Source organism: Artemia sp. Qi Xiang Cuo, chromosome 6 (genome assembly GCF_049724085.1).
Source record: "Artemia sp. Qi Xiang Cuo chromosome 6, ASM4972408v1, whole genome shotgun sequence".
NCBI classification, from domain to species: domain Eukaryota; kingdom Metazoa; phylum Arthropoda; class Branchiopoda; order Anostraca; family Artemiidae; genus Artemia; species Artemia sp. Qi Xiang Cuo.
The window spans coordinates 40466580-40488304 of record NC_142799.1 but is presented as its reverse complement, the minus strand read 5'-3'; the positions used below and the strand labels follow the sequence as shown (position 1 = coordinate 40488304).

At 37.6% G+C, this 21725-nt stretch overlaps 1 protein-coding gene across 1 annotated transcript in view; it reads right to left on the bottom strand.

The window, feature by feature from the left end:
* LOC148951225 (heat shock 70 kDa protein cognate 4-like) overlaps positions 1-21725 on the bottom strand; it is a 232302-nt gene that overhangs the window by 70056 nt on the left and 140521 nt on the right. The gene's annotated exons all lie outside the window — the stretch shown is intronic.

The window sequence follows — 21725 nt, the reverse complement described above, 5'->3', positions numbered from 1 at the left end:
AAGGGGGGACAATTCGAGAGAGCTCGTCTGAGGGAGGCAAATTCATGTACTTGTAGAAAACATCCATCGACACTACATCAAGTCTTTCATTTAGAGGCGGGGGCGATTTTTTTGTAGAGGCACAGCCCGCCCTAATTGCCCTATTCTGGATCTTCTGAAGTGGTGCCAACAGCATTTTCGGAGCCCCAGCAAATAGCGGGCATCCATATTCAGCTATGGGTTTGATGCAAGACTTGTAGAGTGGGATGATCGAGCTTGATGGAAGAAGGTTTTTGAAGCGAAGAGTAACTCCCAGCCTTCTTGCGCAGGAGGTTCTCACCCGATCAAGGTGGTTGTTCCAAGAGAGATCGGTGAAGAAATGAATCCCCCGTAGACGAAGCTTGTCGACTCTCTTTATAGCTTCATTTTTGAAGATGAAACTGGGGTGTTCACGTGGCACCTTTGATCGGGTAATTAGAAGCTCCTTTGTTTTTGATGCATTAAATTTGAACATTCATGCATCAGACCCCCTTTCGATTTTAAAAAAACCTATCTGTAGTGAAAGGGAGGCTTGTGTTGGGTCTTCGTGTTTAGGGATGGTTGAGTGTGTCGTGGTATCGGCGGCAAAGTGATGCAGAGGGTTTGCGAGGTTGTCTCCCATGTCTTTTATGTAGATAAGAAACAGCGTAGGTCCCAAGACACAGCCCTGGGACACCCTTGCTTTCACTGAATATTCGCCGGAAATAAACCCATCAAGAACAACCCGGAGTGACCGATCGGAAATGAAGCTCTTAATCACTTTTAAAAGACATCCACCAACACCATACACATAAAGTTTCTTTAGCAGGAAAATAACATCAATAACTATCTGCCTCAACTGATCAATCGATGAGCATAGACCCTGAGTATTGAGTTGAAGGACCGAAAAATGATCATCTCGTCTAGTAGCCCACTTTAAATCAGAAACATACTTACTATTAATTGATTGGGAAGTATTTAGGGAATTTCTTTTAATTTGACCAATGGAATTATTATATGACCAATGGAATAATACTCAAAACATCTAAGGGGCTTCTTTGTAATTGAAGTAAACGCCCATCAAGGGAGTAAAAATCCCTAGAGCCTGAGTTAGAAAAATTCATAAAACTTAAGGAGACTGTGTATCAAACCTGCGCCGCAACACACACAAAATAAATAAAAAAAATAACCGAGAGACTATAAATAACAACAAAAATAAATATAAATTAATAAAATCACAATAATCATACCAATAAGTAAGATACATATACATTTTATATTATTGAACAAATTAATAATAATAATTTCAGATAAATTTAGTGACTTCCTTAAATCATTAATCATACTACTCAGTTCCTGAAATAAAAAAAATAAAAAAATATATAAAGCTAAAGCTCTACTGCATTAATGTACCCATGAGACCAATACAAGTAAAATCATTTTCAAGATAACAAAGGATTAAAATCCCAAACTGACGCAATGACTTGTGAGAACAGGCATTTAACAAAAAATAATAATTATTGAAATCCATAAATTTCATTGAATTTAATTGGAACGAAATTAAATAATTATATAGATACGCACAAAGAAAAAAAATAGGCAAAAGATAAATAGAATACGCTTAATATATTAATGGCAAGATAATAAACTTATCTATAAAAAAAAAACACACACAAAAAAAACTTATAATTAAACACAGTCGGATAGAGTATGAATTTTTATAGTGACACTTTCACCGTTAGGCCTTGCAAAAATTTGCCCACGATCAGTCCAAACATTTCTATGTCCAAATTTGTCCTTAGCGGCATATAGGATCTCACGTCGCCTCTTTGTCAATGCTTCCAATAGGAAAATTCTACTTGAAGCTAATCTGGCTTTTGCTTTCAAGACTTTCTTCGCTATATCACTATTCACAAATTTAACTAAAACAGGAGGGACTTTGTCGTTTAGGGAGGCATCGGTTAAAGCGGGAGATATTTTGAATCTGTAGATATTCCTAATTTGGGCAACATTAATTTCAGTCAGGTTCATTTTGGTTACGAAAACTTGCAGGATTGTTGATTGGAGGTCAGATCCGGACTTATTGTTTAACACCATGCAAAATTAGCGAATCAAGCAGCACTTCTTGTTCAAATGAATCTAGTTTCATCTCAATTTTCATGATTTTCTCTTCCTTGATCTATAATTTGTTTGCGAAGAGTTTTCAGCGATTGTTCAATTTGTTCAAATTTTGGTTGATAATCTAGAGTAATCGCGTCATATATTTGACACATAATGTCGTGGGATGACTGGCGGAAAGAATCAGCATCTGAAAACCTTTCATTAACCTTCCTAGTTATATTTTGCATTAACTCTCACTTAGTTTTTTCCAGGTCAAGTTCCGTAGAAGTGATTTTATCCATCAACGAAGCACATTCTCCTGTATTATATTCCTTAATTGTTAATGCATTATATGTCTTGGAAAGGGATTTATAAATATCGGGCGAATTTTTCAATTCCTCAAATGCAGCCTTTACACCTGCAGTCTGTTTTGTTGAAGTTCGGCTAACGCTTGGATTATATTCTGCCAAGTTGGCTTCAACAAGTCTGTATTCATCATGTGTCCCATAGCAAAATACCAAATATGATGGCTTTCCTTTGCTATCCTTGGACACTTTTAGTATCTTTACTGGCCAATGAGGATAATTTTTGAAGTTAGCTAACGCGATATCAAACTCTTTAAATGCGGGCATTTCCTAATAAGGAGAGGACAAAAGTAAAAGCAACTTATCTTTATGTAAGTTAAGAACCTTAATGCCAAATTTAGTTGAAATAACGCTCTAAAGATTCAATAATATATATCCAAAATATTCTATATAATCCACTAATATCGGTCTACTTCCATAACAATTAGTTTGGTACCAAAGGTGAACACAGATCAATTGGCTCACAGTAGGTTTACTCAAGAAAAGTCAATGGCGCAATAAATTTCACCTGTCTCTTAATCCGTTTAGTTGAAGAAACCAGTTCTTTGTTGTTCAGAGACTATAAAATGTCCGTTTTCAAGCTAGGTGTTCACTGAATGAATGCTAGTGGAACCATGGAATTCCTGTGTTGTTTTAAAGTCACTTTTCTGTGAATACACAGCGTATCGGCAGAGTGCACCTGGCAACGATATATCACATCAGTCCATTTTTGTCAGGAAAAAATTACTCAGTGATAATTTATTGCTCCCGCTAGCATTATGTACTTTTAGGTTAAGACTAAGGTGCCTAGTGGTAAACTCAGGCCTGAGCGTGCACAAATTTCCTTTTGGTGACTTGATTTTCCCTTTAAGTACTCTATGAAAGTTCTAACTTAATAAACAAATCCCTTTTTGAGATATACCATTTTAAAAATCTGCATGCACATAGTGTCTTTTGATTTAGTTGAAGTTCCCCCCTCAAATTCCCCATTCTGTCAAATATTCAACTTGATATGCAAAGCCTTAATAATGCTAGTTAAATAGTAGCAGAAGTCGTAGTAGGAGCAGTAGAAGTAATAATAGTGTTGAATCAGTATTAGTAGTAGCGGTATTAATAGCAGTAGTAGCAGGTAGATGCCCCAGAAGTTTCATCTTGATACGCTAAGCTGTTCCCAAAAAATTGCTGATACACCTGTATCAGCAATCTGTATGTTATTGAAAGTTACCAGTTGTTAAAATTTAAGGTTTTTATACAAGCGATGATCGTAAAAACTTTAAAGGAGGCTCATTCGATTGTAAATTGAAATTTGAAGTTCAATTTCAAAGAATCAAAGGTAACCACAGGACAATCAGCCTTTCCCTCTTAACCGACATCCCCCCCCCCAAATACATCCGACCTGAAGCAATAGCCAATCCCCCATCACCCTGGCCATCGCCCTATAATCAGTGTTGCCAAGTTTTGAAGAAAACATCCTTCGGTGATCGCCCAATTTTTCAGATTGAGTACAGTGTTGTCATATTTTTTCTCCTATAATCTAAAGGACTATTAAAAATACTTTAACATAATTACTTCAGAGCAGAGGAAATTCTAAGGGTTCAGACACTATTTTTAAGGATTACACCATATCTCCTTGACTAGTAGTTCATTTTAAAGCCTTTTTTTCTCTGATTCATAATATATACGTCTTATCGCGTTTAAAAGTCTCGAATTCAATTTAGTTCCCAAATAAAGTTTTTCTAAGAAATTCAAAATCCTTGTTTAAAAAAAAAACTTTCGATGGTATTGCTTTGGCTTATTATGCCCTATACAGTGTTTTTTATGAAGTGAAAAATAATAGCCCTTAGATTTGTCATAAAATTCAATATTTGTTTCGTTGCTACAACTCTTTGTGACTTTTTTAGTTAACCAGGGAGATTTTCTTATCGCCCTAGTCTTAAAATTCCATCTGTATGGTGAAAAAATTAGGAAAAGGTTCCTACTCTTGTCAAAAAATGGAGTGCTATCATCAGAAAGATTAGACGTTTCAAATGAGCTGTCACTCTCCAAAAGTTGGACCATAATCACAAATGGCTCACAGCAGAAGAGATTCTAATGGGTCAGACACTATTTTTGGAGACTAAACCATATCTGCTTGACTAGTAGCTCATTTAAAACCCTTTTTTCTCTGATTCATAATATATTATCGCGTTTAAAAGTCTCGAATTCAATTTAGTTCTCAAATAAAGTTTTTATAAGAAATTCAAAATCCTTGTCTTACAAAAACGCTTTCGATGGCATTGCTTTGGCTTATTATGCCCTATACAGTGTTTTTATGAATTGAAATATAATAGCCCTTAGATGTGTCATAAAACTCAATACTTTTTCCTTAATACAACTCTTTGTGACTTTCTTATTTCGCTAGGTCGATTTGATTATTACTTTAGTCTCGAAACACCCTCCACAAGGTCAAAGAATGAGAAAAAGGTTCCTATTCTTGTTAAAACGTGGAGTGCTGCCATCAGACAGATGATACGTTTCAAAATAACTGTCACTTGCCACAAATTGGAGCACAACCACAATTGGCTCGCAGCAGAGGAGATTTCAAGGGGTCAGAAACTATTTTTTGGACTAAACCAAATCTGCTTGACTAGTAGCTCATTTTAAAGCCCCTTTTCTTTGATTCTTAATATATACGTCAGAAGGGATGCATATTTACATACGAAACTAACAAGAGGGCGCCCTTAACATACTAAACTAACAAGATTACAGCCAATCAGATGGCTACAATACGAGACGAACAAGATCAGGTGCCTCTTTCTAGACCAATCGGAGAGCTAGAAATATTAACGGGAGTGACGCAACTAATATAAGGAAGGATTTTCAGTATAGTTGATATTAGTGTGAGAATAGAATTCAAGAAGTGAGAACAGTTTGACTTTACTCGATTATTTATTTGGCAAGATATATATTTGCAGTAATGAGTGGAATGTATACACTGTTAGAAGTTGATAGTGGAGTTGGTAGCAGTAGTAAGGATACAAGGGCACCAAACATTGCGGTAGAAATCACAAGAGCATCACGACTTTGTCTTGAATGGGAAGAAGTATATGCAAGATACGTGTTATCATTGAGCAAATTTAAATTGGAGGACCAATTATACTTCGCTGCAAAAGTCGATACAGCACATATAAATAGACTTCAAAGTTCTTTAAATGCAATAGTGAAGTATATAGAGGACAATAAGTTTTATCGGTAATTGCATATGTGTAATATATTATTGTTATAATTATGCTGACACAATAAAATTGTTTCGAAATCGAAAATGTTCCCTTTTCTTTTTTGTTATATTTTTTTTAGGTTATCGAATATTCTTGAAGTTGAATGAATCGTGGCTAGTCTAGAGTCAGCAGTGAGAGTGTTAGGATTGAAAAATGAGTAAATTTGAGAAAGAGTGAATTAAGTCGAATCTTGTGATTATGGAAAAATGTTTGATTCTAGACGATGATTTTCTCGAATTATCTCTTCAACGGAGGATATTTTCTCAGCAAACACTTGACAATATAATGAAAACTGATTCTCCCCCATTGGACTATTGTATGAAGCTTTTACGACGTTACTCAAATGCATTTCCTCAAATTTCTGATATATTAATTAAAACAAGGCATATTAACATTCTAGATATACTTTTGAAAACATTGCCGTAGATTCTTTTTAGATAATTCTCCCTTCGAAACAGGTTATTTAACGTCACAGAGTTACTCCTCTCTCTCTCTCTCTCTCCTATCCCCCTCTGAATTTATCGAACATGGGTCAGGTTCTTTTTGGCTGTGAGAAAGTTGACACTCGAAACCATATAAAAATGTTCTATACAAGTCCACTGTGTATGTAAACTCTTGGCAGTTGGTCATCATTTGAGAATTGTACAATTATTATGAATATAATGAAAAGTGCAAATTATACAATCCATGTAAATTACACAGAGGATATGCAGTACAAACTAAAGGCTGCAATTCATGTCTTGAAGAGATTTGTGACTCTCACCCTAGAGGCCAACTATGCTCCAATTGTCACTATGACAAATGTGATCAGCGGGAGAATATTTATCCTGGTATGATTGGAAAGAACCGTAAACGTGATTTTAGTTTATTTCTACGAGATTGGTATCGTCCTGGATTTAAATTATTTTGGGAGGAAGGATCAGGTCTAAGATTCAACTGTTGGGGTAAAAAGACAATTTGGTTTCTGCGTCATCGTTGTGACGACACTGCCTATTATGACAATAAACCTAGTGATTTTTATTTGGCAGTTACCAAATGTGATTCGCCATTTGAAAAACCTATATATGATATTGCTTCAAATAGACAAATTGAAACACGTGAATTTCACAATATGAATGCAAATAGTATCATTGAATATACAAAGATATACGATAAGAGTAAAGTTACATTGTACTGTAGAAAATGTTACCCTGACTTTGCACCCAATTAAGATCAATATACAGTGAATTCAAATGATCTACCAGCATTTGTGGTTCTCGACAGTTGCCTATACATCGAAGAAGAAATCTAAAGTGAAGAATAAAGACATTGTTGTGTATATACATTTTTTTATTAATAAACAAATTTATATACATTTTTTAAGCACTTTAATCGTAAGGCACTAAAATCAATATTATACGGGTCTGAGTGGATATTTTCCACCATAATGTCGTTCAAACGTTGATTGTCTACGTAAATGTTGAGAAACTGCTAGTAAGTATAACCGCGACATCTGAAGACGAAATATAGTAGTGCATGAAAACCAAAACTTTTAGTCGTTTGATCCTGCACTCTCTTCCGATTTTGAATAATAGTTTTCCCACTGCTTTCAATATAGCTGTCGAAGTGTGGAATGTAGAATGTATAAAGTAGGCCGAGAGGATCAAAAAATGCAATAGTCTTCAATGTTTGAAAGATGTACATCCAATGACCGGTATTCACAGTCGAAGTACTGCTATTAACAATGATTAGGGTATTGTTTGCTCTTTGAATTTTTCCAAGGAAGTCTGAGGGTAGACAGTAGGATCTGTACTTGGACATGTAGGGGTCCATATTAAATACACTGATTATTTGACTAGTGTTCATGTTGCAAGATCTAGTAGAACACTGCCGTCAGGAGTGATTTCCCAATAGGTTTCAAATTGATTTAATGAGATTAGTGTAATACTCTCAGGTAAAGTTTTAGCAAATGTACACTCTAAACACACACTCCTGTGGCAATATGACGTTAATTGGTGATTGTATGAGGAACAAGTTGTTTAATATTATTTCCACTAGCTCTCAGTTTTTCCACTGCCAGAGCAACAGAACTAATAACCTGCTGCTTTCTTGCATGTAGTATTGTTGAGGTGAGGGAGAGAGTTACATCAAGATTGGCAGGAAGTTCCTTCCGTAGAATTAGAATGAATGGAGCAAGCGTCAATTTTATATCCACTTTAATATTTGGTGAAAGCCATTGGAGTACATTAAATATCTCATGATATATTTTCCAACTAGAGGTAATGCACTAGTTGTAGCATTTTTAAGTGCATCTGTACTATTAGTGTCTGTAATATATTAATATCCATTGGAGGTGCCTCTCAATTCCTTGTATAGCTTGGGTTTCATCAACATGAACTGCATATAGCTTGTATAATTTGATAGATTATTGCTTGTGCTCACCAATGTGCCATTTATGTTGACACTGATTTGACGAAATAAATTATGTAATATACAATTTTCATAGGATAATCTATCAGCACGAATTGGCATTCCATTGTCAGATTTCTTGATTATTATACGTAAATCTATAAATGTTAAAGACATATCCATGAAGTAGTCTTCATTGGAACAAATTTGAAAGTGGAAATTATCAGAGAGCGGTTGTTGTTGATAAAATTGTTCATAGTATCCATGTTTTACACTCACACCAACATTTTCTACATTGAATAGGTTTAAAGATGAAGTGATTGAAGGATGAGAATCCTTTTGCGGTAGATATGCCATTGTTCAGTAAATGAAAAGAAATCAAGTTTCGATCTAACAATTCTCTTCCTGGGGCTTCTTCTTCTACTGCTTATTGTACGTGTCATCTTTTTCCTTATTTTCATTGACAGGGATGATGTCTTTCGTTTCTGACCTGAGTAGAGACTGATGAGTGGTGCACTGTTTTTCAACCCTTTCCATTTTGTTGAGATTTCAATTGTTCGCCAAGGGTTCTCGCACTGGACCTAAGATTGCCCGAAGCGCTTTTTCTAAAATCCTTGCCAGAGCTCCAATTGTATGATGTAGAGGATGCAAAATCTGTAGCAGCCGGTACAATATATTTTTTAGCCAGAGGTAGTGTAGAGCGAAACAGCTTAGCAAATCAACTGCCAAGACCATTGCCAGACAATGATGACCGACCTTTGTAATAGTCCATTCTAATGCCCAGTTTTCTTGGACTAAGAGTATTAACATAGCAGTAAATATAAGGACAAATGAATACCACTTTTCTATTAGACATCTTGTTTGTTTTAAACACCGACAACGATGGGTCGAAAATGGGATGTAATCACAGCCAAGCCTTTTGAAATTGCTAGACGATCACCTAATTCAGTTCTTAGTGTTAACTGGCAGAGTTCCAAATAGGAAGTGTTTACGGGGATATAGTGAAGAAGCGTTATATTATAATTATGAATATGATCTTGATTGGTTTTTCATTCAAGAAATCGTAGGAGGGGAACATTGCTATTGCCAACTCTGGATGTTTCAACAAATGAAGCATAAAGAAATATACAAGTGTCCGTGGAGAAGGCAGGAGGGTAGTCAGCAAAAATAACATTTGTGTTTCCGGCACTTTTAACGTTGATTATATTGAGTTTAAAGCCAAGAACATCTTTTAGATTATCATTGAGAATAAGCTTTTCATTGGCAATGCGTGAACTAATGTAGATCTTGCCCTCTTCCTTTGAATATTTGAAATGAAAGGCTCCTTTTTTACGAGCGGAAACTCTTTTATTGATAGCAGTCTTGATTGTGAGTTCGGAGGAGACACTTCTCCTGTGAATTATTTATAATCTGAATACTTGCAATTTCGCAACCTAACCTGTGAACAGAAACGTGATTAATTCACGTTTTTGATAAGACTTCTCTTGTGAATTATTTATAATCTGTCAATTTTTAATCAGGCAATTTCTTGCAATTTTATAATCTGGAATATTTATAACCAGCAATTTCGTAACCTAATCTGTGAACAAAACGTGAATAATTCATGTTTTTGATAAGACTTGTGGATACTTTGACTTATGGTGACCTATTATCCTATTCAACTTTGTTAAAATAGTGAATATTTAAATTTCATGGCAACTAAAAAGTAAATACTAAACCAGATTACTGATACTTTTCTCGTTACTGTTGATTTTTGAATTTATTGAGAAACAAATTCAAATTAGTGCTCGATTTTGTGATTTTGAATAGCTCAAATGTTTGGAAAAAAGGAGCCTCCAAAACAACCTCCTGATAGGGATATGAGTAAGTCACCATTTCAACCATCTTCAAAAGCCCTTGCTAGAGCGCCCCCCCCCTACAAGTGCGTCTGTACCAGCGACCTCTCTGAAGAGTATTCATACCCTAAACATTGATACCACCCAACGTCCATCACCCTCAACAACTGATACTGAAAAAGATAAAGAAGGCTTTAAGATAAGCTAAGCTTAGAAGACAGAGGACAAAAAGTCCACCAGATTTAGCAATAATACATCAAACCGATACCACGAACAACTCTTCAAGATATACAGCCGATTTCCCGGTAATTATTCAACTAGTTCCCCAATCGGATAATCGCATGTTTAACAACTGGTATCTACCAAAGTTGCGAGTTTTCCTCTTCAAGACCATTTGTTGCAACTTTAATATGAATATAAACAGATCAGGATCCCTAGATATCCTTTTGAACGATCCCACATCAGTGAAAAAGGTAATGGAGCTGAAAAGTGTTGAAAATGTTGTTGCCACATCCCATCTGTGGTCCCCAAGCCCGATACAAACAAAGATAGTGCTCTACAATGTCCCCAAATCGTTTCTAAATTCAGACCTGATGGAAGTATTGATGAACAAAAAAGGTGAATGCATTCCGGTCTCTAGTTTCCATACCCTCGGTTGGGAAACCACTGAAACCTCAAACTTTAAAACTGTGTTGTTTGAACTTCAGGGACAATTTAATATTGACAAAGTGTTCCTCTTTGGCCAACAAAAATCTTTCAAGCCATATAAAGAAAAGCCATTACAGTGTACTAAATGTCTAAAGCTTGGGCCCACAGATAAATACTGTAGAGAGGATTCCAGCATATGTAAGATTTGCCTAGGCAAGGACCATAATGAGTCAAACTGTCACTTTGACCCAATATGTACTAATTGTAAGGGCAAACACCAGTTCCTAGATAAAGAAAACTGTCCTAAATATAAACAAAGGGCAGAGATACTAAGAATAGCAAAAGAGCAACAACTTCCAATCCCTTTTGTAGCAATGCAAGTCCTAAGAACACCAATAGTCCCCCGTCCCCCAACAGGTCCCAGGCTACCAACAGCCCCTGAACCACCAACAGGCCCCAGGCAACCAACAGCCCCCATACCATCAGCAGCCCCCAGGACACCAACAGTTCCCTATGCTTCTCCTAGTGTTGAAAATTTTTCAGAATAATTTCATCCGAGATAAAACTAATCCATGGTTCCCCTTGATACCATGTGCCCCCCCCCCCCCAAAAAAAAACTAAAGAACCCCCTTTCAGAAAATCTTGCGCAAGGAAAGACATCAAGACCAACAAAGCTACCTGGCATTACTCCCCACAGAGTTTCCGAAGCAGAAATTCAGTTTCCGAAGCAGAAATTCGAATTTTTTTCCGAAGTAGTTTCCGAAGCAGAAATTCAAACTGAGAGTGTTATAAGCCAACTTAGGCTGATTGAGTCACAATCAGAATGCCTAACGACTAATTAATGTGTGACTTTTCGTTTTTAACTAACTTATCCCTTTTTAATAACCTTGCTTTTAATTATCCCGATATAGAAAGTAATCAGCATGCCAACCCTATAAGCAGCCCCCTTGGTACCTTAACACATGCTAGTTGTAAACACCTTGATACTCTTGATTTTGCTACCAATGTGAAGCCAAAACTTGTAAATAATAATTCCCTTAATGTTCTTTGTTTCAACATCAGAAGCATCCGCGATAAGTGGCTAAAGTTTAAAGATTTAATTTCATTCAATGGTGTCTGCCCTTTTGACGTAATAGGATTAACAGAGACATGGCTTTCCAATAATGACGACACTAGTGATTTTTTAATCCTTGGTTACCAAATAATCCATGTGCCCAGGACAATGACAAAGTGTTCCGGGGGCATCTCACTTTAGTTCTATTCGAATGTAAACTTTACTGGGCTATCAAAGTGCGAATCTATCTTCTCTACTCGAATAAAACTCAGATGTGTTTATTCAATGATTGTTAACATAGTTATTGGCCAAAATTCCTATATACATGACACATATGGCACATATAGCCTCATTGGTTCCTCATATCGTAAAAATTTTTTATATAAGTTAGTCTGTAAGACCAGTATTAAAATTGACCTATCTGATTATAAAAATTATAAAAACTTATGGGCTAGAATCAGCCGTGAAGGAAAGAAAAGTGATTATTATACAAAAATTCTCAATTGCAAAGGAAACCTGAAAAATATTTGATCCACTATTAATGATTTACTCTCAAAAATATAAAATTAAAGTCTATACCTATTCGCCTTAAAAACACAAATGGTGGATTAATTGACCCTTTACATGCACCTGACGTATTTAATAATTATTTTTCTAATGTTCCTCATACTGACTCCTGCTCCTCCTTACAGACTGTATTCCCCTGCTTCAATCCTAGATTCATGTTTTTCTGCCCAACTGATAGCAATGAGATACTTCAAATCATTGGTTCTCTCCCTAATAGTTTTACACCTGACTGCCTTGGATTAAGTAATAAGCTCCTGAAGACCATATCTCCTTTTTTTTACGAGCCCATCAAGCATATTGCCAACCTATCTTTAACCCACGGAGTTTTCCCTGATTTACTAAAGTCAGCCATTGTTATTCCAGTTCTTAAAAAGGGCGATCAAACTGAGGTAATTATCGTCCAATCTCAATTTTTCCTGTTACATCCAAAGTGCTCGAGAGAATCATCTTCAGACGTCTGTCTCCCTTTCTGTTTGACAGTCAGCTCTCCGTATCTTTGACTTCTTCTCACCAATATGGCTTTCGGCCGAAATTTTCAACTTCTCATGCTCTAATTGACGTCACACAGTTCATACACTCACAACTCGACCTTATAAAAACTGTATTGGGCTTATTTTTGGATTTTTCTAAGGCCTTTGACATTGTCGATCATAATATTTTAATCAGTAAATTAAATAGTTACGGTATTCGTGGTGTTACTCTCTCTTGGTTTTATTCTTATCTATCTGGAAGGGCACATAGTGTAAGCCTAGATGGAATATCCTCTCAGCCCTTACCTGTTCGGAGGGGTGTCCCGCAAGGCTCCGTTCTAGGCCCTATTTTATTTCTCCTATATATCAATGATCTTTTTATGGACCTGGGCCCTTCAGTATGTCCTGTATTATTTGCTGATGACAACAACTTCTTCATCACTGGTACCAATTTACCAACGGCAATAACCTCTGCCCAAGTCCTTCTGAACTGAGTCCAGGCGTGGTGCCTGACGAGTAACATGACCATTAATAGTAAAAAAAGTCAAATAGTATTATTCAGAACCCCCTACAACAAAAACGTAATTCAACCTGCTCTTGGCCTCAGGTACTCCCCCGACATCCTCCCACAAGTGGAGGTTGCCAAGTTTCTTGGTGTATTTTTTGACTCATGCTTGCCATTCTCTAATCATATTTCTTACATCACAGCAATAATTTTGAGACAAGTAGCAATGATTAGCTGTGTGAATTATTTTCTTCCTCCTGACATCCTAGTTACCCTCTATTATTCCTTTATTTTCCCTTACCTTTCTTATTGCGGATCAGTTTGGGGAAATACAAAACGGTCCTTCACTAAAAAACTCAAATTTGCCCAAAACCGTGCCATTAAAGCAGTTTTTCGGCTTCCCCGTCTATATCCAACCCGTGATTTGTATTCAGGTTTTGGCATAGCTCCACTTGATCAAATCATACAAAAACTAAACTTATCGCTTGCTTACTCCGCTTTCCACAATAATCTTCCACCTCAACTGCTAACCTATTATAATATCAATAATTCGGAAGCCCACTGTCTCCGTTCATCCAATAGAGCCTTCAAAATTCCTAAATGCGTTTCTAGTGCTGCCCAGCAATCTCCCATTTACAAATCTATTATTCAATGGAACAAAATACCCTCCAGTGTTGAACTAGCCACAAGTTTCTACAAGTTTTATAAGAATGTAACAAAACTTGATAATATAATTTAATCTTTCCATTATTAACCAATTTGCTTTAATTACCCATGATTTATTCTTCTATCTTTTTTTTTCAGTGTTACTTTAATTTTTTCTTTTTTTGGTCCTTAACAAGTTATCTTCTAGGATCTTTATTATTATTGATGTTTGTGTTATGTTTTTTCTCGAATAAAATTGAATTGAATTGATAGAACGACATAAATCATTCATGCAAGTGAGTTCCTCGTATGGTAATTCAACATATGGATCATCTACCCAATTGATATTTTGAATTTTATGTCATTCTCTAACGGGTGGTGGCCAATCATAGGGTCTAATTTTTATATCATATTTGCAATCTTTTCTCAGGATATCATAGGTATTTTACAGAATACAGTCGAGAAGAGCCACTTAATACGCGTCGTCGAATTCGAAAGTGGGAGAGAGTTTCGTCCAAAAATCACTTGTTTTATTCAAATCATTGTAGAGAGGGTCGGAGACATTGGACATGAATGTCACATAGAAATCATTGGGCATTTTTAATGTCTTTAACTCTAACCCAAGAATTAAAATCAGAGTTATATCCTAGCCAATGAACAAGCAACTGTCTCTTGCCCCTGCAAGTACGGCTCTGTAATGTCTTTTCAATTTGATAAAAATCACTACTGTTTCTAACTTTTTGTAGTTCATCATAGGCAGCGCGCTAGCGCTGCCTAAGTAAAGAACGATGTTGGTACAATGTGTTTTATTTTTCTCCATACCTGGGCACTTCGTATCGAAGGAGTTGTCGTAGAAACTTCGAAAAGGGCTCATTTGATTGGAAATTGGAGTTGCTAGGGCCCTTTTTAATAGTTGAAAGTGATTGGAGGGCAACTAGCCCCCCCCCCCCCCCACGATCATCATTTCCCCAAACACATCCAATCAAAATTGTGATATACGCTTTTTTTTCAGCGTAGTTGATTTCCCGATAGAAAATGTGTTTTTGAGGAGAACACACCCCAATAGCCCTCGGGGTAAGGATTGTAAGTTATACCCTGGGGGATTTTCAGGTTTTTACTGCAGGTGTTGTTTTAGAAATATCAAAACAGAATAATTCGATCGGAAATTCAAAGGGCTTGTGCCCTGCTTAATAGTCGAAAGTGATTGGAGGGCAACTAGCCCCCCCCCCCCCCACGAACATCATTTCCCCAAACACATCAATCAAAACTTTGAGATAGCCAGTTTGTTCAGCGTAATTGATTTCCAGATAGAAAATATATTTTCATAGAAACTTCAAAAAGGCTCTTTCGATTGGAAATTCAAAGGGCTAGAGCCCTTTTTAATAGTCAAAAGGGATTGGAGGGCAACTACCCCTCCCCCCCCCCGCCCATCATTCCCCCAAACACCTCCAAGCAAAATTTTGAGACAGCCATTTTGTTTAGCGTAGTTGATTTCGATTCTTGAGGAGGAAACTCCCCTACAACCCTCGAGGCAAGGGTTTTAAGTTATGCCCTGGGGGCATAAAAGGTTTTTATAGAAGGCTTTGTCGTAGAAACTTCAAGAAAGGCTAATTCGATTTGAAATTCAAAGGGCTAGTGCCCTTTTTAATTGTCGAAAAGTGATTGGAGGACAAATAGCCCCCCCCCACCCCCAGCATTCCCCCAAATACATCCAATCAAAATTTTGAGATAGCAATTTTGTTCAGCGTAGTTGATTTTATGATAGAAAACATGTTTTTAAGGAGGACACTCCCCCACGACCCTTGGGGCAAGGGTTGTAAGTTATGCCCTGGGGGCATATAAAGTTTTTATAGAACGTGTTGTCGTAGAAACTTCAAAAAAGGCTCTTTCAATTGGAAATTCAAAGGCCTAGTGCACTTTTTAATAGTTGAAAGTGATTGGACGGTAACTAACCCCCCTCTCACGCCCACCTTTTCCCCAAACAAATCCAATCAAAATTTTGAGATAGCCATTTTGTTCAACGTAGTTTTAAGCTCTGGAAATTAGGTCTTTGAGGATGAAAACTCCCTCAAAGCCCTTAGGGCAAGGGTTGTAAGTAATTCCCTGGGTGCATATAAGGTTTTGTATAGACAACGTTGTCGAAAAAACTTCAGAAAGGGCTCATTCGATTGGAAATTTAAATGGCTAGTTCCCTTTTTAATAGTCGATGGTGATTCTAAGGCAACTGACACGCCTTCCACGCCCACCTTGTCTCCCAAACACATCCAATCAAAATTTTGATATAGCCATTTTGTTCTACACAGTTGAAAGTTCTGGAAATTTTATTTTGCTCAGCGTAGTTGATTTCCAGATAGAAATGTGTTTTTGAGAAGGTTACTCCCCCAAAACCCTCAAGGCAAGGGTTTTAAGTTATGCCCTGGAGGCATATACGGTTTTTATACAAGGTGTTGTAGTAGAAACTTCAAAAACAGCTCATTCGATTGGAAATTCAAAGGGCTTGTGCCCTTTGTAATAGTCGAAGGTGATTTGAGAGCAACTAACTCCCTCCTCACGCCCACCTTTTTTCTGAACACATCCAATCAAAATTTTGAGACAGCCATTTTGTTATACGTAGTTTTTAAGTTCTGGAAATTAGGTCTTTGAGGATGATAACTCTTCTACAATCCTCAGGGCAAGGGCTGTAAGTTATGCCCTGGGGGAATATAAGGTTTTGTATGGACAACGTTGTCGAAGAAACTTCAGAAAGGGCTCATTCGATTGGAAATTTAAATGGCTAGTTCACTTTTTAATAGTCGAAAGTGATTCTAAGGCAAGTGACACGCCTTCCCGGCCCATCTTTTCTCCAAACACATCCAATCAAAATTTTGATATAGCCATTTTTTTAAGCGTAGTTGATTCCAGATAGAAAATATGATTTTGAGGAGGACACTCCCCCACAACCCTCGGGGCAAGGGTTTTAAGTTATGCCCCGAAGGCATATAAGAACGATGTTCGAACAATGTAGGCTACTATTTATTATATTTTTCTTTTATCGCAGGGCACTGCATATGGAAGGGGTCGTCATAGAAACTTCAAAAGGGGCTCATTTATTTGGAAATCGATTGTTATAGTGCCCCTTTTCAACTGTTAAATGTGATTAGAGGATCCCTAGCCCCCCCATACCCATTATTCCCCCAAACACATCCAATCAAAATTTTTAGATAGCCATTTTGTTCAGCGTAGTTGATTTCCAGATAGAAAATATGTTTTTGACGAGGACACTCCCCACAACCCTCAGGGCAAGGGTTTTAAGTTATGCCCTGGGGGTATATAAGGTTTTTATAGAAGGCGTTGTCGTACAAACTACAAAACAGGCTCATTCGATTGAAAATTCGAAGGGCTAGTACCCTTTTTAATAGTTGAAAGTGATTGGAGGGAAAACTAGCCACCCCCCCCAGGCCCATCATTCCCCCAAACACATCCAATCAAAATTTTGAGATAGTCATTTTGTTCAGCGTAGTTGATTTCCAGATAGAAAATATATTTTTCAGCAGGTCACTCCTTCAAAACCCTCAAGGCAAGGGTTTTAAGTTATGCCCTGGGGGCATATAAGGTTTTATAGAAGGTGTTGTCGTAGAAACTTCAAAAAAGGCCCATTCGATTGGAAATTAAAAGGGCTAGTGCCTTTTTTCATAGTCAAAAGTGATTAGAGGGCAACTAACCCGCCTCTCAAGCCCACTTTTCAAAGGGCGAGTGCCCTGTTTAATAGTAGAAAGTGATTGGAGTGCAACTAGCCCCCCACTCCCATCATTTCCCGAAACACATCCAATCAAAATTTATAGATAGCCATTTTGTTCAGCGTAGTTGATTTCCGTATAGAAAATATGTTTTTGACGGGGACAATCCCCCACAACCCTCAGGGCAAGGGTTTTAAGTTATACCCTGGGGGCATATAAGGTTTTTATAGAAGGCGTTGTCGTAGAAACTTCATAACAGGCTCATTCGATTGGAAATTGGAACGGCTAGTACCCTTTTTAATAGTCGAAAGTGTTTGGAGGGCAACTAGCCCCCCCCCTCCTCACGCCCATCATTCCCCAAAACACATCCAATAAAATTTTGAGATAGTCATTTTGTTCAGCGTAGTTGATTTCCAGAGAGAAAATATATTTTTGAGGAGGACACTCCCCCACCACCTTCAGGGCAAGGATTATAAGCTATGCCCTGGGGGCATATACGGTTTTTATTGCAATCTTTGTCGTAGAAACTTGAAAAAGGGCTCATTCGATTGGAAATTCAAAGGGCTAGTGCCCTTTTTAGAAGTCAAAAGTGATTTGAGGGCAACTAACCCTCCTGTCACGCCTACCTTTTCCCCAAACACATCCAATCAAAATTTTTAGATAGCCATTTTATTCGACGTAGTTGAAAGTTGGAAATTAGATCTTTTCGGATGACAACCCCTCCCCCCAAAGCCCTCAGGGCAAGGGTTATAAGTTATGCCCTGGGGGCCTATAAAGTTTTGATTGAAAGTGTTGTCGTAGAAACTTCAAAAGGGCTCATTCAATTGGAAATTGATAGAGATAGTGCCTATTTTAATAGTTGAAAGTGATTGGATAGCTATTCACGCCACTAAAGCCCTTTTCACGCCCTCCATTTTCTGAAACACATCCAATTGAAATTTTTAGATATTCATTTTGTTCAACGTAGTTGAAAGTTCGGGAAATTAGGTGTTTTAGGATGATAGCCCCCTCAGACCCCTCAATGCGAGGGTTGTAAGTTATGCCCTGGGGGCATATAAGGTTTATATAGAAAGTTGTTGCATAAATCATAGGCAGTGCGATCGCGTTGCCTAAGTAAAGAATGGGGACACTCGAGAACGAGACAAGAAATGGGGACTAAGTAAAGAGGAGGACACTCCCCCACAACCCTCAGGCAAGGCTTTTAAGTTATGCCCTGGGGGCATATAAGAACGATGTTGGCACAATGTGTTATTTATTAATTTTTTCCTTTAGATCAGGGCACTTCGTATCGAAGAAGTTGTCATAGAAACTTTGAAAAACGCTCATTCACTTGGAAATTGGAGTGGCTTTTGCCCTTCTTAATAGTCGAAAGTGATTGGAAGACGACTAATACCTCTTCCACGCCCACTATTTCCCGAAACACATCCAATCAGAATTTTGATATAGCCATTTTGTTTAACGTAGTTGAAAGTTCTGGAAATTATATTTTGTTCAGCGTAGTTGATTTCCAGATAGAAAATATATTTTTGAGGAGGTCACTCCCCCACAGCCTTCAGGGCAAGGGTTTCAAGTTATTCCCTGGGGGCATATAAGGTTTTTATAGAAGGTGTTGTCGTAGAAACTTCAAAAAAGGCTCATTCGATTGGAAATTCAAAGGGCCAGTGCCCTTTTTAATAGTCGAAAGTGATTTGAGGGCAACTAACCCCCCTCTTATGCCCACCTTTTCTCCGAACACATCCAATCAAAATTTTGAGACAGCCATTTTATTAAACGTAGTTTTTAAGTTCTGGAAATTTGGTCTTTGAGGATGACAACTCCCCTACAGCCCTCAGGGCAAGGGTTGTAAGTTATGCCCTGGGGGCATATAAGGTTTTGTACAGACAACTTTGTCGTAGAAACTTCAGAAAGGGCTCATTCGATTAGAAATTTAAATGACTAGTTCAATTTTTAATAGCCGAAAGTGGTTCTAAGGCAACTGACACGCCTTCCACGCCCACCTTTTCTTCAAACACATCCAATCAAACTTTTGATATAGCCATTTTGTTCAACGTAGTTGATTTCCAGATAGAAAATATGTTTTTGACGAGGACACTCCCCCACAACCCTCGGGATAAGGGTTTTAAGTTATGCCCTGGGGGCATATAAAGTTTTTAAAGAAGGTGTTATCGTAGAAACTTCAAAAAAAGCTCATTCAATTGGAAATTCAAAGGGCTAGTGCCCTTTTTAATAGTCGATGGTAATTGGAGGGTAACTAGCCCCCCCCCCACACCCATCATCCCTCCAAACACACACAATAAAGATTTTGAGATAGCTATTTTGTTCAGCGTAGTTGATTCCCGGATAGAAATTATATTTTTGAGGAGGACACTCCCCCACAACCCTCAGGACAAGGATTATAAGTTATGCCCTGGGGGTATATAAAGTTTTTATTGAAATCCTTGTCGTATAAACTTGAAAAAGGGCTCATTCCATTTGAAATTCAAAGGGCTAGTACCCTTTTTAATAGTCGAAAGTGTTTTGACGGCAACTAACCCCCTCTCACGCCCAACTATTCCCGGAACAAATCCAATCATCATTTTTAGATAGCCATTTAATTCAACTTATTGAAAGTTTTGGAAATTAGGTCTTTAAGGATGACCACCCCTCCCCCCACAGCCCTCAGGGCAAAGGTTGTAAGTTATGCCATGGGGACTTATAAAGTTTTTATTGAAAGCATTGTCGTAGAAATTTCAAAAGGACTCATTGAATTGGAAATTGGAAGGGCTAGTGCCTTTTTTAATAGTTGAAAGTGATTGGATAGCGACTAACGTCCCTCTCACGCCCACCATTTTCCCAAACACATCAAAATAAAATTTTGAGATATCCATTTTGTTCAACGTAGTTGAAAGTTCTGGAAATTAGGTCTTTTAGGATGATAACCCCCTCAGAGCCCTCAGTGCAAGGATTGTATGTCATGCCCTGGGGCATATAAAATTTTTATTGAAAGAGTTGTCGTAGAAAATTCAAAAGGGCTCATTCAATTGGAAATTGACAGGGCTAGTGCCTTTTTTAATAGTTGAAAGTGATTGATTAGCGAATAACGCCCTTCTCACGCCCACCATTTTCCAAAACACATCCAATCAAAATTTTGATATATCCATTTTGTTAAACGTAGATGAACGTTCAGGAAATTAGGTTATTTAGGATTATAACCCTCTCAGAGCCCTCAGTGCAAAGGTTGTTAGTTATACCTTGGGGACATATAAGGTTTGTGTAGAAAGTTGTTGCATAAATCATAGGCAGTGTGATCGTGCTGCCTAAGTAAAGAATGGGGACACTCGAGAACGAGACAAGAAACGGGGACTAACTAAAGAAGAGGACACTCCCCCACAACCCTCAGGGCAAGGATTTTAAGTTATGCCCTGGGGACATATAAGAACGATGTTGGAACAATGTGTTATTTATTAATTTTTTTTCTTTAGAGCAAGGCACTTCGCTCATTCAATTGGAAATTGGAGTGGCTTGTGCCCTTTTTAATAGTCGAAAGTGATTGGAAGACGACAAACACCCCTTCCCGGCCCACTATTTCCTGAAACACATCCAATCAAAATTTTGAGATACCCATTTTGTTCAGCGTAGTTGATTTCCAGATAGAAATTATGTTTTTGAGGACAGTCCCCCACAGCCCTTAGGGCAAGGGTTGTAAATGATAATGGTAATAAGCTTACCTAAGCTATGGATGTCAGGTATTGTGTTATCTTAGAACGATAATTTCGACAGGACCTGTGCCTGTCATCATCAGGTTCAAATTCAAGACTCTTGCCAGAATATAAAATCACTAATAAAATAAAACTAAAATCACTGAACAACACTAATAATAAGTCGAACCTGGAATTAATGTTGTAATATGGCCCGGATTTTGGTAGAGGCATTGATGGCCGCTATCTTAGTAGATCTCAAAAAGGTAGGGTCTATAGAAGTAGGGTGGAGTTTTTGGCGAGTTCTTAGCCTATGGGTAATGGGTTCCCAAATTTCACTGATGCAGAACTCTCCATTGTCTTTATTAATGGCTGGTTTGTTTTTATCAATTTCCAGAGCTTCTCTGATTTTCTGCTTTAAGAGTTGTGGAACAATAGCAATAAGTTGAGCATGGTCAAAATCAACGGAGTGAGAAGAGTTTTCAAAAATATGATGGGGCAGTGCAGAAAAAGTATCTTCCT